At 35.9% G+C, this 21504-nt stretch overlaps 1 long non-coding RNA gene across 3 annotated transcripts; it reads right to left on the reverse strand.

The window, feature by feature from the left end:
* Positions 1-9759: 9759 nt before the first annotated feature.
* On the reverse strand, positions 9760-13062 carry LOC116405789. 3 transcript variants are annotated; one of them, XR_004218889.1, is made up of 4 exons: positions 12886-13062; positions 11018-11059; positions 10467-10620; positions 9760-10098 (listed from the first exon to the last, which is right to left on the reverse strand). It is a non-coding gene; the product is annotated as an uncharacterized LOC116405789 (long non-coding RNA). The 3 variants fall into 3 exon arrangements; XR_004218887.1 differs by lacking the exon at positions 9760-10098 and adding an exon at positions 10136-10151 and having other exon boundaries at positions 12886-13061; XR_004218888.1 differs by lacking the exon at positions 9760-10098 and adding an exon at positions 10137-10148 and having other exon boundaries at positions 12886-13061.
* Positions 13063-21504: the final 8442 nt, after the last annotated feature.

Consider the following 21504-nt stretch of genomic DNA (forward strand, 5'->3'; position numbering starts at 1 on the left):
AAACACAATTAGATCAAGAAAATAGCCTCATAGGAAAGAGCTTTACTGTCAAGATTCAAACCAATGTACCACTTAAAAGGTGGAGCCTAGAAAAATAACTAATTGTATTTATTAGATAAAAACTTATGGGGTAAAAATTAGATCAATTATATCTATAAATATATTATTATAGCTTCATAGAACGAGAGTCATTCTCCACTTGTGATCTCTTCACTTGTTGCATTTAATTATTTTTTGGCTTGAGCTCGTGAATTCAGTCCTTGCTTCCAATCTTTTTAGACTTATTTGACAACTAATCACTTTCTGCATTTTCAAATTTAAAGAAAATTTATAAAATTTGGATTGAACTTCATAAACTATGGTTGGATTTGGAACTCATTGATTGACTTCAACGTTTAAGAGTCATAAAAGACACAACTTACTTTCTCACCTGTCACCACTAAGCCTACGACAACATCTTTTTATAAGATATTCAGTTAATCTTTAGATTGTTTACCGAATAATCGTCTATTGTTTTGTAATTGATCCCACCAAGCGCTTGCGCCACCTTGAAGTTTGAGAGCAACTAATCGGACCTTCTTGTGTTCGGGTGTATTGGCATAGTCGAAAAAAATTTCTACGTTCTTGATCCAATCAAGAAACTTCTCCACGTCCATTCGACCATTGAAGGTAGGGAGATCCACTTTCATACGTATTTCTTGATCTTCTTGAAAGTATGGTCGAAGTCCAAGCCTTTGTTGAGGTTCTTGATGAATGTTCAGCAAGTTGTCTTCATCGGAAGAGTCAGAATCGTTTAAGAAATGTCCAGGTACGTTGTTTCCATACAATCGATTATTGTGGATGTGAATAGATTGATTTCTTAGTAGTTCTTGGTTTACAGCAGGGTTTCTTGGTCTTTCTTGTCTTTCTTGGTTTGCTGCAATTGGGTTTCTTGATCTTTCTTGTCTTTCTTGGTTTGCTGCAATTGGGTTTCTTGGGGGCTGAATTGCTTCTTCTAAACGTTGGACATGAAATCGGGTAAAAAGGTTTGTTAATTCTACTAACGATTGTTGTATATCTGACTGCCCTTTTCGAAGTTCTTCAACAACTTGTTCTACCAACTGCAAGCGTTGGTTGAAGGAGGCTTCCGCGTCCATGGATAAGAGTGGTAGGATCCAAGTTTTTTGAGGGAAGAGTGAGCTAGGATCACGCTCCGATACCAATTGATGCAGTAATTGCAAAGCTAGAAACCTTTATGTATAATGCCTCTTTTTTTTTTATGTCTTATTAATGAAAATGAGAAGCCTTTTTATAGGCTGGAGATTACAAGAGTTGTTAAACTAACTTGGGGTTGAGTTAGTTTAACTTGGAGTTGAGTTAGTTATAACTAACTCAAGATACAAAATTGGTAATTCAAATAACTAATCCTAAACTATAAAAATGGTAATTCAAACCCCTCCTCTAGGATAAAACTCAAGAAACATCAAGAAGGGAGATGTTCTACATCAAAGTGTAGAGAACGATTCAGAATCCTTGGTGAAAGGAATGAATGATAACTAATGTGTGTTTATGTGAAATTGTTATGTTATGAGTATGTTAAGGATAAAGAAAGGTTTATGCGAGATAAAATTATTTGATGCTGTTTATGCGAAATAATGTTTATGAAAAGGTATTGCGAAAAGGATTTCATAAAACCTTAGTCTTTTAGACATTCTTTCAAAAATTCATCTTCCAAGATGAGGTGTTTAGGCCAAGTAGAGAAGAAGGCTGAAGGATTTGCAGCGAGATGACCAGACGTTTTGAAAATAGTTAAGCATTGGTTGTTTGGTCAAAGTGTTGTAATTATGTATCAAACACATGTTATTAATAAACATCTTGGTAGGTATTTATTATACTTGCTGTTTAGGTTGACCACCGTTGCGTTTTGAGTTTTGTTAATAGTATAAAAGGAGTTGAGAATAATATTTTGCGATAAGAAAATTTCAAACTTGTAACAAACTCACATCCTATTCCTAATACTTTGACATTTTCGTTGCAGTACGGTTTGGGATGTGACATGTACACATGACTGCCTAGCTTAAGTCATCTCGTTGAGTAAAGCCATCTCGCCTAAGCTCAAATGGCCACTCATGACAACTCTTTATATAGAGGTTTTCTTGCCTACACCTACAAATCTTCATGCTTGGCGCCTTGACATGTTCTTGGAGGTTCTTACCTTACTACTTGGCCACATAATTGAATCCTTAGAGATTCTTTTGCCTTTCCTTTGGCCGCCTATTATGTCCATCTTGCCTAGCGTTCCTTGTGTGCTTAGAGGTTACCTTGGCAACACCACACCTCTCAGCCACACACACACACACACACAACCTTGGCCATCCAATACCTTTCTTTAGAGGTTCTCATGCTTTTCTTAGTCGCCTAGAAGTCTTGCACGCCTACTCTCACATTTAGCCATATGTTGTACTTTGTTTTCCACCTTGACTTTTAATGACACACAAACCAACTTTCCAAGGAATTCCCTTTCATTTTCCTATTAACTCATATTCTCTTTTTTTTTATCAAGTCCTTGCTAGAGAAAGTGGACTTTGAGTTGTTGGACTTTAGTATTGCATGGACATTCAATTTTGAATGAAAAATCCTTATAAATGGGGCATTTGAACTAATTTGATGGGTTAACTATTGAATTTGGGCTTTCACACCAAATGGAATTTCTTTTTCTTATTTACTTTTTTAAAACAAAGAAAATTAACCACGCCCATTTTTTTTCATCTATTTCTCTCGTCCGGTTCTTTCATCCAATGGGTCCCACAACTCGATTATGAGTCTAGAGGATACTAAGTCAAACTTAGTGGTTGTTTGAATAAAATGCAGCTTCGAATGTAAGTATTCTAAAAACCTTTTTTTTGGTTTAGTCTTGTTAATTAAGCCCAATTAGGGTAGAATTTCGATTCTTTTTCTGTTGTGCATGTCTTAGTTCTATCAGTAACTCCCTTCAGGGTGATAGCTCTCATCAGCAGACTTTCCATTGTTGGTTTCTTCCTGAGTCATCACTGTATTGTTGTTTTCCACAATAGGTAGGGTGAGTTGCAGTTTTACATGAAACGCATTGCTCAACCCACACTCTTTTCTCACTAGTTCCTTATTCTCAATCTTCAACGCAAATTTCATCATCTGGGCCAACCCAATCGGTTCCACGGTTTCCACTTCCATTTTTATTCATGGGCTAAGCCCATTCATCAAAGTCTCCTCTAACACTACCGTTTGAAGAAATTCTACCAGAGCTAAATAGCGATCAAATCGGTTACGGTATCCTTCTACATTCGTTTTCTGTTTGATTGAGAAAAATCTTCCAACCAAAGTTCCTTCTCGAATTGATCGAAACTGTACAAGCATTCGTTCTTTCAGGGCTGCCCAATTCTTAAAAACTTCCAACTCTTCTTGTGCTTGGTACCAATCCAATGCCAGATCATCAAAACTAATAACGCCTGTGGTTAATTTCTCTGAATCGGTAAGATCATGTATCTTAAAGAAGCGATAGGCTCTAAATGTGAGACCCATTTCTAATTTGAGTAATGAAGTAAAATTTGGCTAGGTATTAAGAACTTGGCATTTGAATAAATCCATGAAAAGGATTAAGTGATAAAAAATTTTATGGTTAAGTATACGTTATTGCGATTCAGTGGGTAGTTCGCGAAGGAAGTTGTGCGACTCATTTCTAATTCGAGTAAGGAAGTAAAATTCGGCTAAGAATTAAGAAGTTGGTGTTCGAATAAATCCATGGAAAGATTAAGTGATATGATCTTTTACGGTTAAGTATACTTTTTTGCGATAAGTGGGTAGTTCGCGAAAGAAGTTGTGCGATAAGAAGCGAAAAAGTCTTTGCGTAAGTTAAGAAATGAAAGTTTTGAGTGTTAGACTAGGAGTTTTGGGTGGTCTTCGTGAGAAGAACCAAGTGTTTCGTGGAGAAGAAGTCTACGAGGAAGCCTTGGAGTTTAAGTTCACGATAAGAGTTCTATGCGAGTAAAAGTTGGTTAGTTCACGTGGAACGTTTCTTATAATAAAAATATAATCAAGAGATAAGGTTATTCACGAGAAATGTTAAGTGGTTGAATTTATTCACGGTTTGGGTTAGGCGGGAAGCAAGGTCTGTAAAGAAAATGTCAAATCTGATTTGACATGGGTTAACATGTAAGATAAAGGATTTGAGCATGACTAGGTTAAATATTAAGGATTTGCATGACTAAGTTAGTATAAGGGATCTATAAAATAAGAGAATTTAGGTAACTAAGGAGGGGATGACGAGAGTTTTGTTGAAATGTTAAAGTGTTGTTGGTTTAGCCATGCAAAAAGATGGTTGTGAGAAGGACTTCTTTAGTAAAGTTTGGTGAGTGCTTTTCAGTCAAAAGAATTTATGTTAAGAAACTTTATTACGATTTCTCTTTACTCATTTGAAAGAAGAATTCATATAGGAATGTTTCAGAAAGATTTCTATGAAAAGTTATGTTTTCAAGCATTATTTATAATGTTAAAGCTTGATTTGATGACTATGATTTCAATATTATGTTTCTTTGAGATGATGCTAACTTTTATGTGCACATAAAGAGTGAAGGCCACTATGGAGTGTACGAACTACATGGTAATAAGAAGCTGACTTATGCATTGAAATGAGCGTATAAAGCTTAGCGGTATGAGCAACAAAGACGAATTTGTATGTTCTCAGATGTTGTTGATACAGTAGTCTAAACGTGAGGTAATGAGACCAAGCGTAGAGAACGATTCGGGATCCTTGACAAAATGAAATGATTTTTTAAGCATAAAGAAAGGTTTATGCGAAATGAAATAATTTTTCGGTATATTTAAATGATTTGATATTATTTTTACAAAATGATTATGAAAAGGTATTTATTGTGAAAGGTTTTCATAAAACCTTAAAGGATTTTTAAAAAAAAGTGGACCATTCAACTTAGTTCCCATCCACTATCCTTTTCTCCAACATGAAACTTTATCTTAGTAAAACTTCTTGATCCACTATTTTACAAAAATATTCAAAACAATACCATACTACACCAAATGTGATATTTTGGTAACACTTAAAATGGTCAGAAATACCATTTTCCTGACTTTTTTTTCGTCGATCATTAAAGAAAAAGTATAGATGATGTTTCACAAAAACTTCCAAACCATTGTGTTAGTTATCGTTTTGGATGAGGGTTGGGGTAGAGCATCAATACTCAAAGGTTGTTAAGAATTAAGAACTAAGACTTGAAGACGAAACCGCCTGCCTGGTTGACAACAACACCATCCCACTAGAGTGCACAATGATGATTTATTGCATTAAGAAGAAGATGGTAGTTAACCTTAGTGCCATAATAAGAACCTCAATCCTCCCTTTGATGAAAGCACCTAAAGGTGTCATGCCTTTCCCCTCGACCACATTGAAGCTCTCTGTCTAACACTACAAGAAACGAGGGCTCTCTCGATGCATAAAATCATTGAGAGATATATAAAAAGCGTCAGAAAAGGCTTTTCTGACGCATAAATATACGTCGGAACACAAGTCAGGAAAAATTTATCGGGAGTGCGTCGAGAGTTTCTAGAGTTAGTAGATAGGTTGTTGAGGAAAAATTTATTGTGATGGTCATGGAGGTGCTTTCTCGCATGTTGAATAGCCCGCCTCAAAATTTTCAATTCCACCAGTTTTGTGAGAAGGTCAGATTAACTCATCTTACTTTTGCAGATGACCTGATGATCTTTTGTGCTGCTGATAATCATTCTATGAGTTTCATAAAAGAGACTATTAAGAGGTTTGGTGAGCTTTCGAGACTGTTTGCTAATCTTGCTAAAAGCTCAATTTTTCTTGTGGGGGTTAATAGTTTGGAAGCTTCTCGGCTTGCTGCTAACATGGATTTTTCCATTGGTCATCTCCATGTTCGTTATCTTGGGCTTCCTCTCCTCTCTGGAAGATTTCGGAGCTCCCCTTATTCAGCGTATTACGAGTCGTATTCGGTCTTGGTCTGCTAGAGTGTTATCTTTTGCAGGTAGACTTCAGCTTGTTCGCTCAGTCCTTAGGAGCCTTCAGGTTTATTGGGCTAGTGTGTTCATGCTTCCTATGAAAGTCCACAGAGACGTTGATAAGAGCTTGAGGGCTTATCTGTGGAGAGGTAAGGAGGAGGGAAGAGGTGGTGCTAAAGTTGTCTGGGATGAGGTTTGTCTTCCTTTTGATGAAGGAGGTCTTGCTATTCGCGATGGATCTTCTTGGAATATAGCAAGCACGTTGAAGATATTGTGGTTGCTACTTGTTAAATCTGGTAGTTGTGGGTTGCTTGGGTGGAATCATATATCCTTAAAGGGAGATCGCTGTGGGAGATCGATGCTGGGGTGGGTCGATCTTAGTACTTTAGGGCAATCTTGCATAAGTGGGATATCCTTAAAGCTCATGTTAAGATGGAGGTGGGCAATGGAAGGAAGTGTAGAGTGTGGTTGGATCCATGGATTCAGGGTGGGCCGATTATCCAGCAGTTTGGGGAGAGGGTGAACTATGATGCGGGTAGTCGGCGGGATGCGTGTTGGAATTTTTTGTCCTAAAACTCGTAGTTTGTAATCATATTCTGTTTCAATAAAGTTGTTATTGAGAAATTAAATATTATAATCCTAAATCCAATAAATCAAGTTCCAAGGCTATTTTTTGAATAAACTTGAACTTTATGTGTAAACATAAACGTGGATCAAGTTCGAGTATATATAGCCTAAATAGTCTATAGTATATGAATTAAGGTTGGGCGCCTTATTTAGAGAAACTATGGATGCGGCCCACTTTGTAGTACAAACGAGGTGATCCTGAATCGTTCATGTAGAGACATGAAAGTGGAGGCATCCTATGTAAAGTGTTTACATAAGACTGAACCATGAATTAGTCTTTTTTTTAAGTTATAACACTGTTTACTGTTTAAAACTGATTATCTCGATTATTGATGACCTAGGTAACTTAATCTTAATCCTGAGTTAACTATGAACTCCTGTTCACACGAGATTATCCTCAGATCTGCATAGGTGAGGGCAGCCCATCAGCGTTGGCCCAATAAGCCTCCCATTTCAGGGGTAAGATCGGGTGGATAGTTGAGAGCATAGGGTACAAGGTGGAATTCACTCCTGCCCGCTTTAGGGTTAGTAGATAGGTTGTTCTCTTAAGCACTGAATCCAAGTCTTGAACAAGGGGCCCACCCTCTCATTGGCCCGAGAGGGATTAAGTTTATAGGTTGAACCTTAAACCAATTGTTCAATAGTGGATTAGTGGGACTTAAGGAGCAAGATGTAATCTTGGGGGTAAAACGGTATTTTGACCCAGCCAAGGTTACGAGCAACCTGTGAAGGATTAACTTACTGATTATGGTTTTATCAAATGGACACAAATATATCTATAGTGAGGGGAGTGTAACTACGAGACTTTAGTGGAATGACCCGTTAGTTAACGAATGTTGATTAACTCGGTCTAAAAGAGTTTAGCTAGTTAATCTTGAATCGTTGGAGTCCATGATCTATAGGTTCATTAGGTTCCCCTGCTAGCTCATATGGATTAAACTTAGAACAGTGTGATGAAATAAGTCGAATTGTTCGAATTGGGAGAAGAAAGAGAAACCGACAAATATAGTGATATAGTCGTCGGTCTTCTAATTAGAAATAGAGCTTTATGTTTTACATACTATAAGTATGAATCCGGATTCATACTAAGAAGCTCGGAATTGATGGAATTGGTCAAAAATAGTAAAAAGTCAAAATGTTGACTTTTGACTTTGAAAAGTCAAACTTTGACCGGCCTTATATTCAAATGTGATTTGAATTTTGGAAAAATGAATGCGGATTCATGCTCGGGAGGTTGGAATTAGTCAAGACGGACAAAATGGTAAAAAGTCAAAATATTGACTTTTGACTAAGAAAAGTCAAAGTATGACTTTTGACTTGAAATATCTAATGACCATTTTACCCTTGGACTAAGTTAGTGGAAAAATCCAACATTTTGTTGGATAATCCCACTAACTCTTAGTGGGATATGTGGCTATATGAGATGTAGACACCTAGCCCACTAAGTTCCACTAATAGTTAGTGGAACATTAGGTGTTGAGATTTGGCAAATTAATTACATGCATTTTTGCATGTAATTAGGTTATAAATAGGGGAATTTTCAAATGGTTGAAGACTTTTGCCTTTTTTATTATCCTCCAACATCTCAACAAAAGAAAAAAATTCTCTACCATCCAATCCCATTTTATCTCCATTTCTTTCTACACCAAATTGGGTCCCACAACCCAGTTCTTTGTCCAAGAGGATAGTAGTTGAGTACTAGTGGTGGTCTCGGTTTGAATTGACAAGAAGGTATCAAAGTTTTTTGAAAGCTTCAAAGGCAATATTTCCTAAAACCCTAACTTGATTAGTTTAGGGTTACATGTTAATTGTGGCAATTAGGGTAGAAATTCGATTCCTTTTTCCGCTGTGCATGTCTTAGTTCTATCAATGCGAGGCTGGTGGATTTCATGGGTCAGGATGGTGATTGGAGGTGGCCGTTTGTTTCTTTGGATTTGATGGACATTTGGGATAGGATTCAGGGAGTGAGGCCGAGTCCGAGTGTTGAGGATAGGTGGGTTTGGGTGCTGGGGAGTCATGATAGTTTTTCGGTCGCCAGTGCGTGGGAGACTATTCGTCCTCATAATAGTAGGGTTGGCTGGTCGAGTTTACTATGGGGTGGGGAAATATTCCTAAGCACTCCTTCTGTGCTTGGTTGGCCATCAGGGATAGGTTGGGTACTAGAGATAGGTTAAGTCGGTGGGATAGGTCGATTCCTTTATCGTGTTTGCTTTGTGGAGGGAACTATGAGTCTCGTGATCATTTGTTTTTTTCTTGTCATTTTGGGTGGGAGATTTGGTCGAGGATCCTTTTGCTTATGTCATCTTCTCAAAGAATTGGTTATTGGGGGTTGAGTTATCTTGGATTTGTAATCAGGGTATTGGGAAGAGTGTGAGGAGAAAACTGTGGCACCTTCTCTGGTGTGCTACAATTTATTTCATTTGGCAGGAGCGAAATCATCGTCTTCATGGAGGTGCTGTTCGAGAGCCTATGGTTGTATTCCAGCTGATTCGGTCGTGTATTAAAGTGTGTGCTGCTTCTTGGTCCGATGGTGTTCATGGTCTTATTTAATGTTCTTTTCGTTTACTTGTCCCCGGGCTGTGGGGTTTCTCTTCTCTTTATTATCTCTGTTGTCTTTCTCTCTTCTTCTTGTCCTTTTAATGTTTGGAACACTAGTTGGTTTCTTTTGGTTTTAGTTCTTGTCCCCGAGATGTGGGGTTGTTTTGGGTACTTATGGGTTGTTTTGTCTAACTACTTGTTCTGTGAGTGTTGTTCGCTCTTGTGCCTTGACCTCAGGCTGTGAGGTCCACCTTGTTGTTGTATAATATTATCATTACCTTTAAAAAAAAAAAATCAAACTCAATGCTAAGTTTGACTGCTTCCTTCGAAGTGACAACAAGCCTCGTTTTCGCCCTACTGTGGATCGAGGAGGATTCCTCCTCTTTTCAAAGCCCTCAATCAAACTTGACGTTATGTTTAAAACACTAAAAATAGATGGTCGAGTTTTGGTTAGGCCAAAAGCGATGTTTTCCCCCAAAAGCTCTAATAGCTAGGGAACTCAACATGTTCTACTTAACCTAACCGACTTGACTCTGTATTTTTTATGAGCTTTTTTAATGCATATTGCATGTGTTTTTTTTTTTATAATTGTTGATTGTAAAGTGGTCTGCATTTACGAGCCTCTTTTCTTTCTTTGTTATGAAATGCGGTAACTAGGCGTTGCTAGAACCGATGGGGTAACATTTCTATGGTTCTACACTTAGTTTCTAAGTGTGATTGCTCACCTCTAATTTTCAAAACACTTAATTTCTAAGCACATACAATGTTCACCTAGAAAAAAATGAAAATTGTTGTAGTTAAGATCAAAACTAAATAGTTATGAAATAAGACATAAGAGATTCGATTTTAACAACCTTCCCGTTGTACTTGGGATCCACTCTGGCTTTGTGCTGGAAAATTGGTTTAGAGCTGATCATAAGCTTTCAGTTGCTCTTCTGTAACCTTTAGATACTCTTCAAAGCTATAAGCTTTGCTTCTTGACAAAGAATCTTCTACTATTAATACATAAGAAAATTCTATTTCATAAACCCTGTATCATAATTGAGGCTGTAGAATGATTATTCTATAACCCTACCGATAGTTTCATTCTTAACATTCATAGACACGATGCATGGCAGCTATCCAATTCTATTTCATGTTCTCGAGAATGGCTCGGTTTAACAATAATGTTAATTTTTGTTTTCTATTTTAAAATAATAACGCTGCTTACTAATCTTTTTTTTTTCCATTTGGCATTCTACTTTTTCTACTCAGCTTTCTTTCCCTAGTGATAACAAATAATACGGGTGATAAAAAACTTAATCACTCACTTGGTTCAGCCACCGAAAGCCCTTCTGCTTTAGAAATAGAAGATGGGTTTGAGTAGGTAGATTTACTTGCATTGTATGTGCTGTTCATTGAACTCTCAATTTCATTGAGACCAATTTCTCACTCAAACATGGTCTTGCATTCTCTAGAAACGTCCTACAAACAAAAATGAAGAACAAAAAACTACAATAAGGTCTATGAAAAAGTTATAAAGGAAAATCTCAAAAACTGATATGTAAGTCATAACAACCTTAAGTTCTCTTATCGTGGGTTAAAATGCACGTAAGGTTTTTCCAAGAGTCCGAGCAACCAGCATGTAAATATGAGGAAGTTAAGTCAACTAAATTTGTTTCTATAAATTTACTCGTATTAACATTATCATTGTTATAGACTTGACAACTTCAAATTTATCAATATAAAATATGCTTTAACAAAACGTACCTTGAGGTTCCTCCAACCTTATTAAAAAAGAAAATAATCCAACAATTTAACAAATTTATAGTGCATATTATGTATATCAATTGATCACAACAAAATAAGATCGAACAAATACCCATGAGTAATATTTAGCCACCAAATGAATAATGATGAAAACCTGAAAACAAAACCGAGAAAAAAAAAGGAAACAATTCATCAACAAAACAAATTTAGGGGACTAAAAAATTGCTTACCTTATTACACACTTCAAAATATTAAGAAAAGTGGAGGGAAAAAACCAACCAATAATCAAAAAATAAACTTCAACACAAATAGCCATAAATTTTCTTCTTTAAAGGTATCACAAATAAGTCCATCAGTAATAACAAAATAAAAAAGGGCAATGTGCAATTGAATTCTGCAGTCGTAAAGCTATGCTAAAGGCAGTATGAAATCAAACTTGAGCACTAACAAGAAAATTTGCAAAACAAAAATTACTAGACATCATTAACTAAAGTACCAGCACAACAATGAATGTGTAACCTCCGCAAGAGCAAACCCGAATGGAGAAGAACATGAAGAAATATATAAATAGAAGAAACATAAAAGACAAACATGAAACACATGGAAACATACAAAGGGGATAAATAAAAGTACAATTATGAAGTGATGAAGCACAAATACAGGTACCAACAGAACTAGAATACAAGTCTTACCCTATCTCGACTGTCGAGGAGTGTTAACCAACCGTCAGAAGGTTGGTTTTATTTTTTAGAAAAAATTAATGTTGTCTGAATTCTTTTTCAAGCCACTAACCAGCCCCTCCTTATCTATGATCGGCGATCAACTCCTCAACCTCTAATTACATTTAAAAGAGTGATGCGAACATTGTGTGAAATCCCAAACCTTTGATGGATCCCACCATCACTCTCTTTCTATCCCCTTCAAAACCTCATTATTTTCAAGAGAGGCCTCAAAGCTTCTTCCAATTAACATAAAAGAAGAATGAAAGAGAAGGAGAGAAAGGGAAAGTGGTTCAAAAGCTATGGAAAAAAAAGTAAAAGAACATGGTCTACTCATTGGCACATCTTACACAGATGATAATGTTAGGGCAAGGCAATGAGAGACAGAATGCTTTTGGAGCCTTCTCCTCTACTTTCGAAGATTTTAATAAACTAAAATATGCAAATGTTACAAGAAAGATCTTTGGAGATTTGAAATAATCCAAAATAAAGAAAAAGGAAAACCCCAATATGTACAAATTTCAGAATCTAAAACTTGAAAAGTGATTGAATGATGAGATATGTTTGTACAATCAATTATAGAGACAGTGAAATATTAAAAAAAAATGAAACGTACCAAGATAAAAAGAATAGCAACTAGTATTATGACCTTTGTATGTCTTCAAAATACAAACATCAAAATGAATCAAGAGATCTACCACACAAATAATGGTATCAACACAAATAAAGCAATTGTTTTATTGAAAATATTTGAGTACAATTAAACTAAGCATGCTATTGTCCTTGACAAATTTACATTCTTCTAATCGAACAAAATCTGACCTTTAAATAGTGATAGAAACTGAAGATGAAAGCAAGTTCAGCTACAACTTCAGACCGTGATATATATGGCAGAACCTATAAAAAAAAGAAGAATACCTAACTATATATACACAGAGGAGATCTGACGCTTACTAGCACATCGGAGGCTCAATCGATTTATATTTAATTGAAAGACAATACCTATATTTTAATGCATACACATTGAATAGCCCCTGTTTCAATCCAATTTACAAAACTACCTCCATAAAATTACATAATGGGGGAAGTTCGACCGGATGCACTGTGCTTTACCAGAACCACATGAAATTATTAGAACATAGTTCATTCAAGTAACTTTCTATTCAATAATTGAAACAAATGGAAAGAGGACAATTGAATATTAAATAAAGATGGAATTAATTGGGAACTCACGGAGTAATGCGATTCGTTCGGGGCTCACCGCTGGAGTTGAAAGAGAGACAAGGATTAGAAAGGAAAGGAAGAGGAGCGTCTGATAATCCAGCGGATTCTTTGATGAGTGGAGTAGTAGTAGTAGTAGTGGAGGTTCCAAGGACATTGAAGTCAATCCGGTGAGAGTGACGGAATCCAGAAGGTTGAGGTTGAAGAGAGTAGAAATTGCAACCAAAATCGGTGAGGATAGTGGATTCGAAATTGCGAGGGAAGAAGAAAAGAGCATCACAAGTCGAAGTAGAGGAGGAATCAACACTGGTTAAACTGGTTTTGGTTGTACGAACAAAGAAGAATTAGGGTTTGAGAAGAGAAAGGGAAAATGGAGTGTACGAACAAAGAAGAAGAAGAAGAAATGGAAAGGACGCGCTAAGAGAAGAAGATGGAGAGTGATGGGTGAAATGGGTATGATAGGGTTTCGAAAATGGAGTGTACGAAGAAATGGAAAGGACGCACTGAGAGAAGAAGATGGAGATTGGATCCGCGACTGAGAGAAGAAGATGGAGATTGGATCCGCGACTGAGAGAAGAAGATGGAGATTGGATCCGCGACTAAGAGAAGAAGATGGAGATTGGATGCGCGACTAAGAGAAGAAGATGGGGATTGGATCCGCGACTAAGAGAAGAAGATGGAGATGGATCCGCAAAATGGGTATGATAGGGTTTCTTCCTTACAGAAACGGAAATTGAGAGATAGGCCAAAGAAGACAAGAGAGCAAGAGAGAAGGGGGGAGGAGAGGGAGACTTGGCGGTTAGAGAAGAGGGGAAAGAAATTTGAAATGAGAGAGACTCTACATGTAGGGTTTTTATTATAATTTTTTTTTTTTTTGAAATTTTGCTTAATTGGATCTAGAGAATTTTGCGTATCCGGTTCACCGACTCATATTAGCCGTCCATTCGTCCATTGTTTTGTCATTTTTTTTCAACAAACTAAATGTTTTAAGCCATTTGCAAATTAGATTTTGATAAATCGATAATCATATTTTTTTACAATATAGGACTAAAAAAACTAATTTAATATATATATATATATATATATATATATATATATATATACATAGAACAGTATTTAGTTAAATTACAAAAAAAAAGAAAAATTCTTTTGAATTTTGTAGTTTGTGTAAAAAATTAACCTTAAACTTTGAAAAGTTAAAAAAAAATTGTTTTGAACTTTTAAAAATTATTCATAAATACATCTACATACGTAAGATGAAGGTATTGGCATGCTTCTCTAAAAAAAACTTTCCAAAAAGATGTCGTGTGACTTTTGAAAAGAAAAATTACAAACGCGGTCGTTTTTAAACAAACTAGATATATCAAGTTTTTTTTTTTTTTTTTTTTTGAGGTGAGGGAATCAACCTTTCTTCTTCTTTTTAATCCCTTTTACTTTTAGTTTATTTCTTTATTTTTTTTCCTTTTTTCACAATTTTGTCATATTCGTAATATGCACAAAATATGTGTCATGAACTTTTTTTTTTTTTTTTTTGTCATTTGATGCAATTAGTCTTTTTCTTTTAATGTTTTAATTTCTTTATATTATTCGTACTTCTCAACCAAATTTATTTTAATTTTAAAAATCCTAATTTTAGAACTAGAGTCAGTTTCGAATACATCATTTAAAAATGAGTCATTTTGACAAAGTTAGACTTAAACATGCTAAGTAAGCTATTCACCACCCCCACTTAAAAGCTAAGCACATATTCATCAATTATATCACAAATATATCCACAAACCCGAACTCAATGCTCAAGGGTTGACAATCACGCTTTTTATACAAGATCTAAGTAAGCTAAGAAGCTATAATGCTCATTATTTTAAGAAAAAAAATTTTAAAAGTTTTTAAATTTGGGCAAAATTTGAAATCCCCTCAAGTTTAGATTAAACGTGCAAGCTAAGTAAGCTATTACCCCCACTTAAAAACATGTTTTGTCCTCAAAACTTTTGAAAATCAAAGTAAAGGAAAGAAAAGTAAGGGGGAACATTGGACTCCCCTAGAAGGATTAACATCCTTGACTTTGGTTTGAAGTTTGCATGGATAAGGCTCTCCATTCCTTTTTCAGTGATTTGTATTAATAAAATGAATTTGTATATATATATGAATGAACACAAGTTTTCCTTATTTGAACCCAAGTGCAAATCCAAATAAGGTTTCTTGGTGAGTCTAGAGTCGAACGTGAGGACTTATACTAAAAATATATTTGTATTTTAAAATGATCTTAAGGTGATTAATAACATACGCAACTTCATCCACCTGCAAGGGGGGAGGGGAGTCATCCACTATAGATAAGCTCCACTTGTCTCCCTCACCCAACTTCATAAGGCTGCCAAAAGAGTTAGGCATAATCACATCCACATGTTTACCCTTCTTTCGAACATAAACCAACTCTCTTTTCTTCCTAATAACGAGTAATTTCATCTCGATTACCTACCTTCTTTTCCTTAATATGCCTAATGGGGGAGCTATTAGTCTTACTTTCCTCCAACTGTTTAAAGTCTAACACCACATTCATAAGACACAATTGTCAGTTCCTCCTCTTTGTTTGAAACCACCTTGCTCACATCCTCCTCTTGATGAACTTTGTTTTCCACAATCTTAGGACACTTACCACTAGAATGCCCAAAAGACCGGCATAAATTACACTTTCGAGGCTTCCACTCGTAATTCACAGTCATAACGAAATCCTCTCCCCTAAGTTGAATTGTAAATTCAGCAGCCATAGGAGAGTCCACATTTGATTCAACACATACTCAAGCATGTGACAACCTTCTCTTATCGAATTTTATGTTGTTGTTGAATTTAAAGAAATCAAATGATTATAAATCAACTTTTAAAAAATTAAAAATTTGTTTCTAGACATCCATATTCTTACCGATTAAAATTCAACTTACATATTCTCTTTTTTACTTAATATCTAAAATTTACATATACTTTAAAATTTATTTCTTGTCTTTTCATTTTTTTTCTCATATTTCATTTTTCAAGATTTAAATAGTTTTTTTGTTTTATCTGTACTTTTTTGATAGGTTATGAGTTATGAGTTATGAGCTTATAGTTTAGCATTGTTAGGTCGTTTTGAAAATTCAAGTGATACTCCAAGGTTATTCTTGGAATATTCTTTTACATTATATTTGTTAAATCACTATTTAATTTATTAAGAGCTTGATAAATAACCACTAAACTAAAACCATAGAGGATAATTGATAGACCACTAGTACATGTTCTATCACTAACTAACAGACGGTAAAACTTTGTTATATTTGTGAATATCTTCAGCAATTTTATCATTTAAGACAATTTTTCGTATAATATCGACATGAACATCGTAAGAAAACTCAAATTAAGTAAGTTAAATTAAAAAAAAATTGTATGAATGTTTCGAGAACCATTAATTATAAATTCAACATTTTTGAATGAAAAATTGGATTGGTTTGTGGTGACGGCTAACATGCATGTCTAACAATTATTTTCAATTTCTAATACTTTCATCCATTGCCAAAGTTGGAAACTAATGTTTTTATCTTATTAAATGAAATTTCACATTTCTTGAAAATTTTGGATTATAATTATTTGAAAAACAAAAATATATATTTTTTGCTTTATCGTTACTGAAAATTTTATCTCGTAAAATTTGATTTTTTTAGTCTAAATTTTAAAAACAAAATATTTGTTTTAGTTATAAAGAAATTGTTTTGGGTTTTAAATGGGTTTTATCACAAATAATTCAAATATATTTTAATCCCTCATCTCCCCTTCTCTCTCACTCACGTTTCAAATTTCTTCCCCTACTTCTTCTCTAACGGCTCTCTCTCTCTCTCTACTTTCTCGTCCTCTCCCTTCTCTTATCTTCTTCGTCTTCCTCAAAATCGCCCTAACAGCGTCGGATTTCTCAACTGTCGATCGAGTGACAATCATGCCTGCCTGCTTGACAAAGCCTTTTCGGTCTACCAATAAAGGAAAAACGATTGCTGGTGACACGAAAGCTGTGCTCAACGCTCTTTTTCCTATTCCACTGCGCGTCGTGGTCTTTCCCTTGCTGGTTGGATGACTACTATGGACGAAGAGCACAACTACTTCCAGTCTCTGATCGATAAGTACCCAAGGAAGGTAAATTCCAGCGGAGAAAGTCGAGAGCTCCTTAGTTGATCACAAATCCTTCCAAATTCTTTGTTCGTAGACTAATTTGAAATCCTTCCAAATTCTTTGTTCGTAGACTAATTTGAAATCCTTCCAAATTCTTTGTTCGTAGACTAATTTGAAATCCTTCCAATATGGATCCATGCTGTCTTTTATATCCATAAGATACCAATTAGATTGTGTTAATTATTGTTTATAAGAAAATATTTGTGTGCAGAGTTGCAGTGGGTAAATCTTAATGGCTGGCAGAAAATTGGTTCGGGATATATTACTCTCAACACAAAGTATTTTTTATCAGTTTACTTCCCATCGGGTATTTGCTCTTCCTATGCTTTATCCTTATCCCATCTTTCTCCGCTCTAGTCTTCATAGGATGGATTTCTGTGGTGTAAATTTATTCATCTACTTTGTTTGATTTATGGTTGCATTTAGGGAGAAGGTAAATTACATAAGCCAAAGTAGTTATGGAAAACATCTCCAATTTACAGCAAGTTAAAGAAAAAAAAGAAAGAGAAAAACAGCAGTTCAAAAAAACTGGGCATCTTGCTTCTTTCTTATTGAAAGTTCTGCCGTTCCTTTCAAGTCAAATTGACCACAAAATGCTCAAATGAGATTCTTCAATAGTAATATGTAACAAAAATATAATATGTAAAAGAATTTTTTTGAAACGTGGGAGAGAAGCGATAACATTATCCTTCAAAAAATTCAGGAGTAAATATTTATGTGAAAGGACATATTATTTGGCCATTTGACCTTATTTGTTATTGAATTATTTGGTTGGAAATGATAAACTATACATTATTGTTTGCTTCAGTTGTGATCTTGATTATGGGCTATTTGGTATTTTGCCTACAAACTGTATAGTTAATTATCTGTTAGCTTTTGTTTTCCTGTCACAACTTTATGTTTATGTGGCTAATTGTAGCCGAAAGTTTTATTTATCAATCTTATTTTTCACAGCATAAATGAAACTGTGTTTCAAGAACAAGGTGCCGCTACATCATTCAAGGAAATTCGTCGTAGAGGTCCGTAAGTTTTTTCCTTTGGAGATGTGATACTAACCTGTTTGAATAAAGGAATCTGACTTGGTCTTTTCCTCTTTAACATTATGGATTAGGTCTTTCTCTTTACCAGATTTCGTAGCTGAAGTTTATGAAGTAATCAAACCGGTGTTAACTTCTTATATAAAGGTTAGTGCTAACTGCTAAGCTTATTTCTAAGATGAAAGATGCTTTTATCCCCTCCCCAAAGAATATCATTACTATTTATGTTGTGTTTCTGCTAACTAATTCTTGCATAGCATCTGGTTTGATAATTAAAATAAAGTTTCTGACATGGAGGTTTTCAAGTTGTAATATATATTTTTATGTTTTAGATAGATTCTCAAACTTTGAAGAAACACTACAGTACTGGGGTAATTGAATGTTGTAAGGCAGAGCATCGGGCTTTCCAGAGCCAAGGTATCTTCTTCGATAACAAGGTAAGGATAGTCCTGATACTACCTTTCTTTTGTTATTGAAGTTTATTGTTCCTTTTGTTGGGGCTTGGTGGTTGTGCACCTATATTGATTTGTACTTCTGTTAATTAATTATAGTCATTCTCTCTTGTCTGAGTAATTATTGTCAACCATTTTGTTAGCAAAGGCTTCCCATGGATATTCAGTTTGTTGTGCTGCATGTCCACGATGATTTTCGTGATTTTAGTTCTAGATACATAAAAAGGGCCTTTGCATCACGACATGAATGACTATTTTTTAATATGAACCTACAATGCCCCAAATGAATGCTGGATTAAATTAGATACAGGGTAGATAGAGAGTGAGATGGAGAGTGTTTGTGTGCTTTAGAGCCATCTGTCCCTAAAACATAGTTTCTTCCCCCCCCTATAAGAAGTAAGTTTATTGATGTATGTAATTTACAAAAGGTTTGGTGGAACACCTACAACAATCTTTTTGAACTTTTTGGTAGGTTATGAATTACGAACTTGTATTGAATATTTGTTAGGTCGTTTTAATAATTCAAGTGGTGCTTAGAAAATGCAACCGAGCTTAAACAATTCTGCACATTTTTCTAAAATTTTTAGTTTAACCTTTTTAATAAAATTCGATGGAAAATCTTGTTTTCTTTTTGTAGGAATAAAGGAAAATGAAATATAACCAAACTTGGGATCTTTGCAAGCAAGCTTCCATGAAGAAACTAGGTTACAAGGGGAGGTCTTCTGTTCTCCTTTTTCTTTTTTTTTTCCATCCGTAGAATCTTGCTTAAAATGCTTTGAGGACAATGCATATTTTTAAGTGGGGGGTGGGGTTGTAGCCTTGCACATTCCATGTCCTTTGGGAAATTTTCATTTTGCAAATTTTGCTAAAAATGTCAAAATTTAGAAACTTTTGCAATGCTCTATGCTTAGAATAAGTACCATGTCTACTTCGCTTTTTAGCATAAAAAAGCATGTATGCCTAACGCATGAGAACGGAGCTCAGATTTGTGATTGTATTTGTTATTTGAATATGTTACATATGTTGAAAATGCATATATTGATAGCTTAGAAATGAGTAGAACACTTGGTTCATTTTCTGAATATTGTGAATTATGTACATAATATATGTGCGGTTCTCTTTTTTATCTCAATTTTAATCCCCTTTTTTGCCATATTCTAATGCCTTTTTTATATTAATTTTAAATCCCTCTTTTGGCCATACACATTTGTATAAGATTGTTTGAAAGCAAAATATGATTGTTAGGTCAGGTAGAAAGCAAAGTCGGCAAGTTCTTAGAGTTCTTCACCCAACATAACAGCCGATAAAAACAAAACAATACGACAAAGCTGCTAAGGGTTGCAAAACCCCCCCCCCGCCTAGTGGGCCACTAGAGTTCCCAGCATGGCAGCCGGTAGAAAGGGAGCGAGAAAAAAAAAGAGGGAGCCAAGCCAGCCGCTTAGGTCAAGTAAAATGCGTGCCGAGATCCCCCGGTTTCAGAGTTTTCGTGGGGATCCTCTCCGCTTTTATTGCCTAAGCAAAACGATCCCGCCTAGTAGGTCCTTAGATTTCTTCACCAAGCATGGCAGCCGTAGAGAGGGAGAGAGAAAAAAAGAGGAGCCAAGCCAGCCGCTTAGATCAAGTAAAATGCGCGCCGAGATCCCCCGGTTTCAGAGTTTTCGTGGGGATCCTCTCTGCTTTTCTTGCCTAAGCAAAACCTGACCCCCGCCTAGTAGGTACTTAGAGTTCTTCACCCAGCATGGCAGCCTGTGAGAGGGAGCGAGAAAAAAAGAGGGAGCCAAGCCAGCCGCTTAGGTCAAGTAAAATGCGCGCCGAGATCCCCCGGTTTCAGAGTTTTCGTGGGGATCCTCTCCGCTTTTCTTGCCTAAGCAAACCCGATCCCGCCTAGTAGGTGCTTAGAGTTCTTCACCCAGCATGGCAGCAGGTAGAGAGGGAGAGAGAAAAAAAAGAGGGAGCAGCAAGCCAGCCGCTTAGGTCAAGTAAAAATGCGCGCCGAGATCCCCGGTTTCAGAGTTTTCGTGGGGATCCTCTCCGCTTTTCTTGCCTAAGCAAAACCCGACCCCGCCAAGTAGGTCCTTAGAGTTCTTCACCCAGCATGGCAGCCTGTGAGAGGGAGCAAGAAAAAAAAGAGGGAGCTAAGCCAGCCGCTTAGGTCAAGTAAAATGCGCGCCGAGATCCCCAGGTTTTAGAGTTTTCGTGGGATTGATCATTCAATTTCAGCAAACCCACTTGTTATAGTCAAAAGCATATTTAAGTTGACAATGGTTAGAAGATATAATATTACATTTACCTCATCACATCTCTTTGTTCTTCCAACAACCATTAAGAAAAATCCCTGTAAACCGAACCCCATGTATTCCCTTTTCTCCTCACTCGCCAGAATTTTGCCCACTCTCCAAACAAAATCATTTCATTTGGGATGTGATGCATGTTGGTTGGTAGGGAGCTAGTTACATTGTTTTTGAAGAAATGAAAGTTATGGGATGTGATGCATGTTGGTTGGTAGGGAGCTGAATCCTTTCTTAGGAACGTTTTGGGGAACATGGAGGCTGTTTATTTGAGTCGGAAGCCCGCTGCAAAATCTGTTTTGGAGTTTGTTCGATCTGTCCATGACGATAAATTTGTTATGATCATACTGCATTTTGAAGTTTTGGGGTATTTTTCTTCCAATTCTTTTCTTCTTCCAATTTCCACTTATCTTTTTATTCTTGCTTCTGTTTATTATTTTCTAATGGTCACTTGTTGTGCAATATCTTTCTTTCATTTCGACAAAGTTGGTTAGTGTTCTTTTTCTGTTTTTTTTTTTACCTTGAGTTAGTTACATTGTTTTTGAAGAAATGAAAGTTATGGGATGTGATGCATGTTGGTTGGTAGGGAGCTGAATCCTTTCTTAGGAACGTTTTGGGGAGCATGGAGGCTGTTTATTTGAGTTGGAAGCCTACTGCAAAATCTGTTTTGGAGTTTGTTCGATCTGTCCATGAT

This window comes from Cucumis sativus, unplaced genomic scaffold (assembly GCF_000004075.3).
Source record: "Cucumis sativus cultivar 9930 unplaced genomic scaffold, Cucumber_9930_V3 scaffold31, whole genome shotgun sequence".
Lineage (NCBI taxonomy): Eukaryota > Viridiplantae > Streptophyta > Magnoliopsida > Cucurbitales > Cucurbitaceae > Cucumis > Cucumis sativus.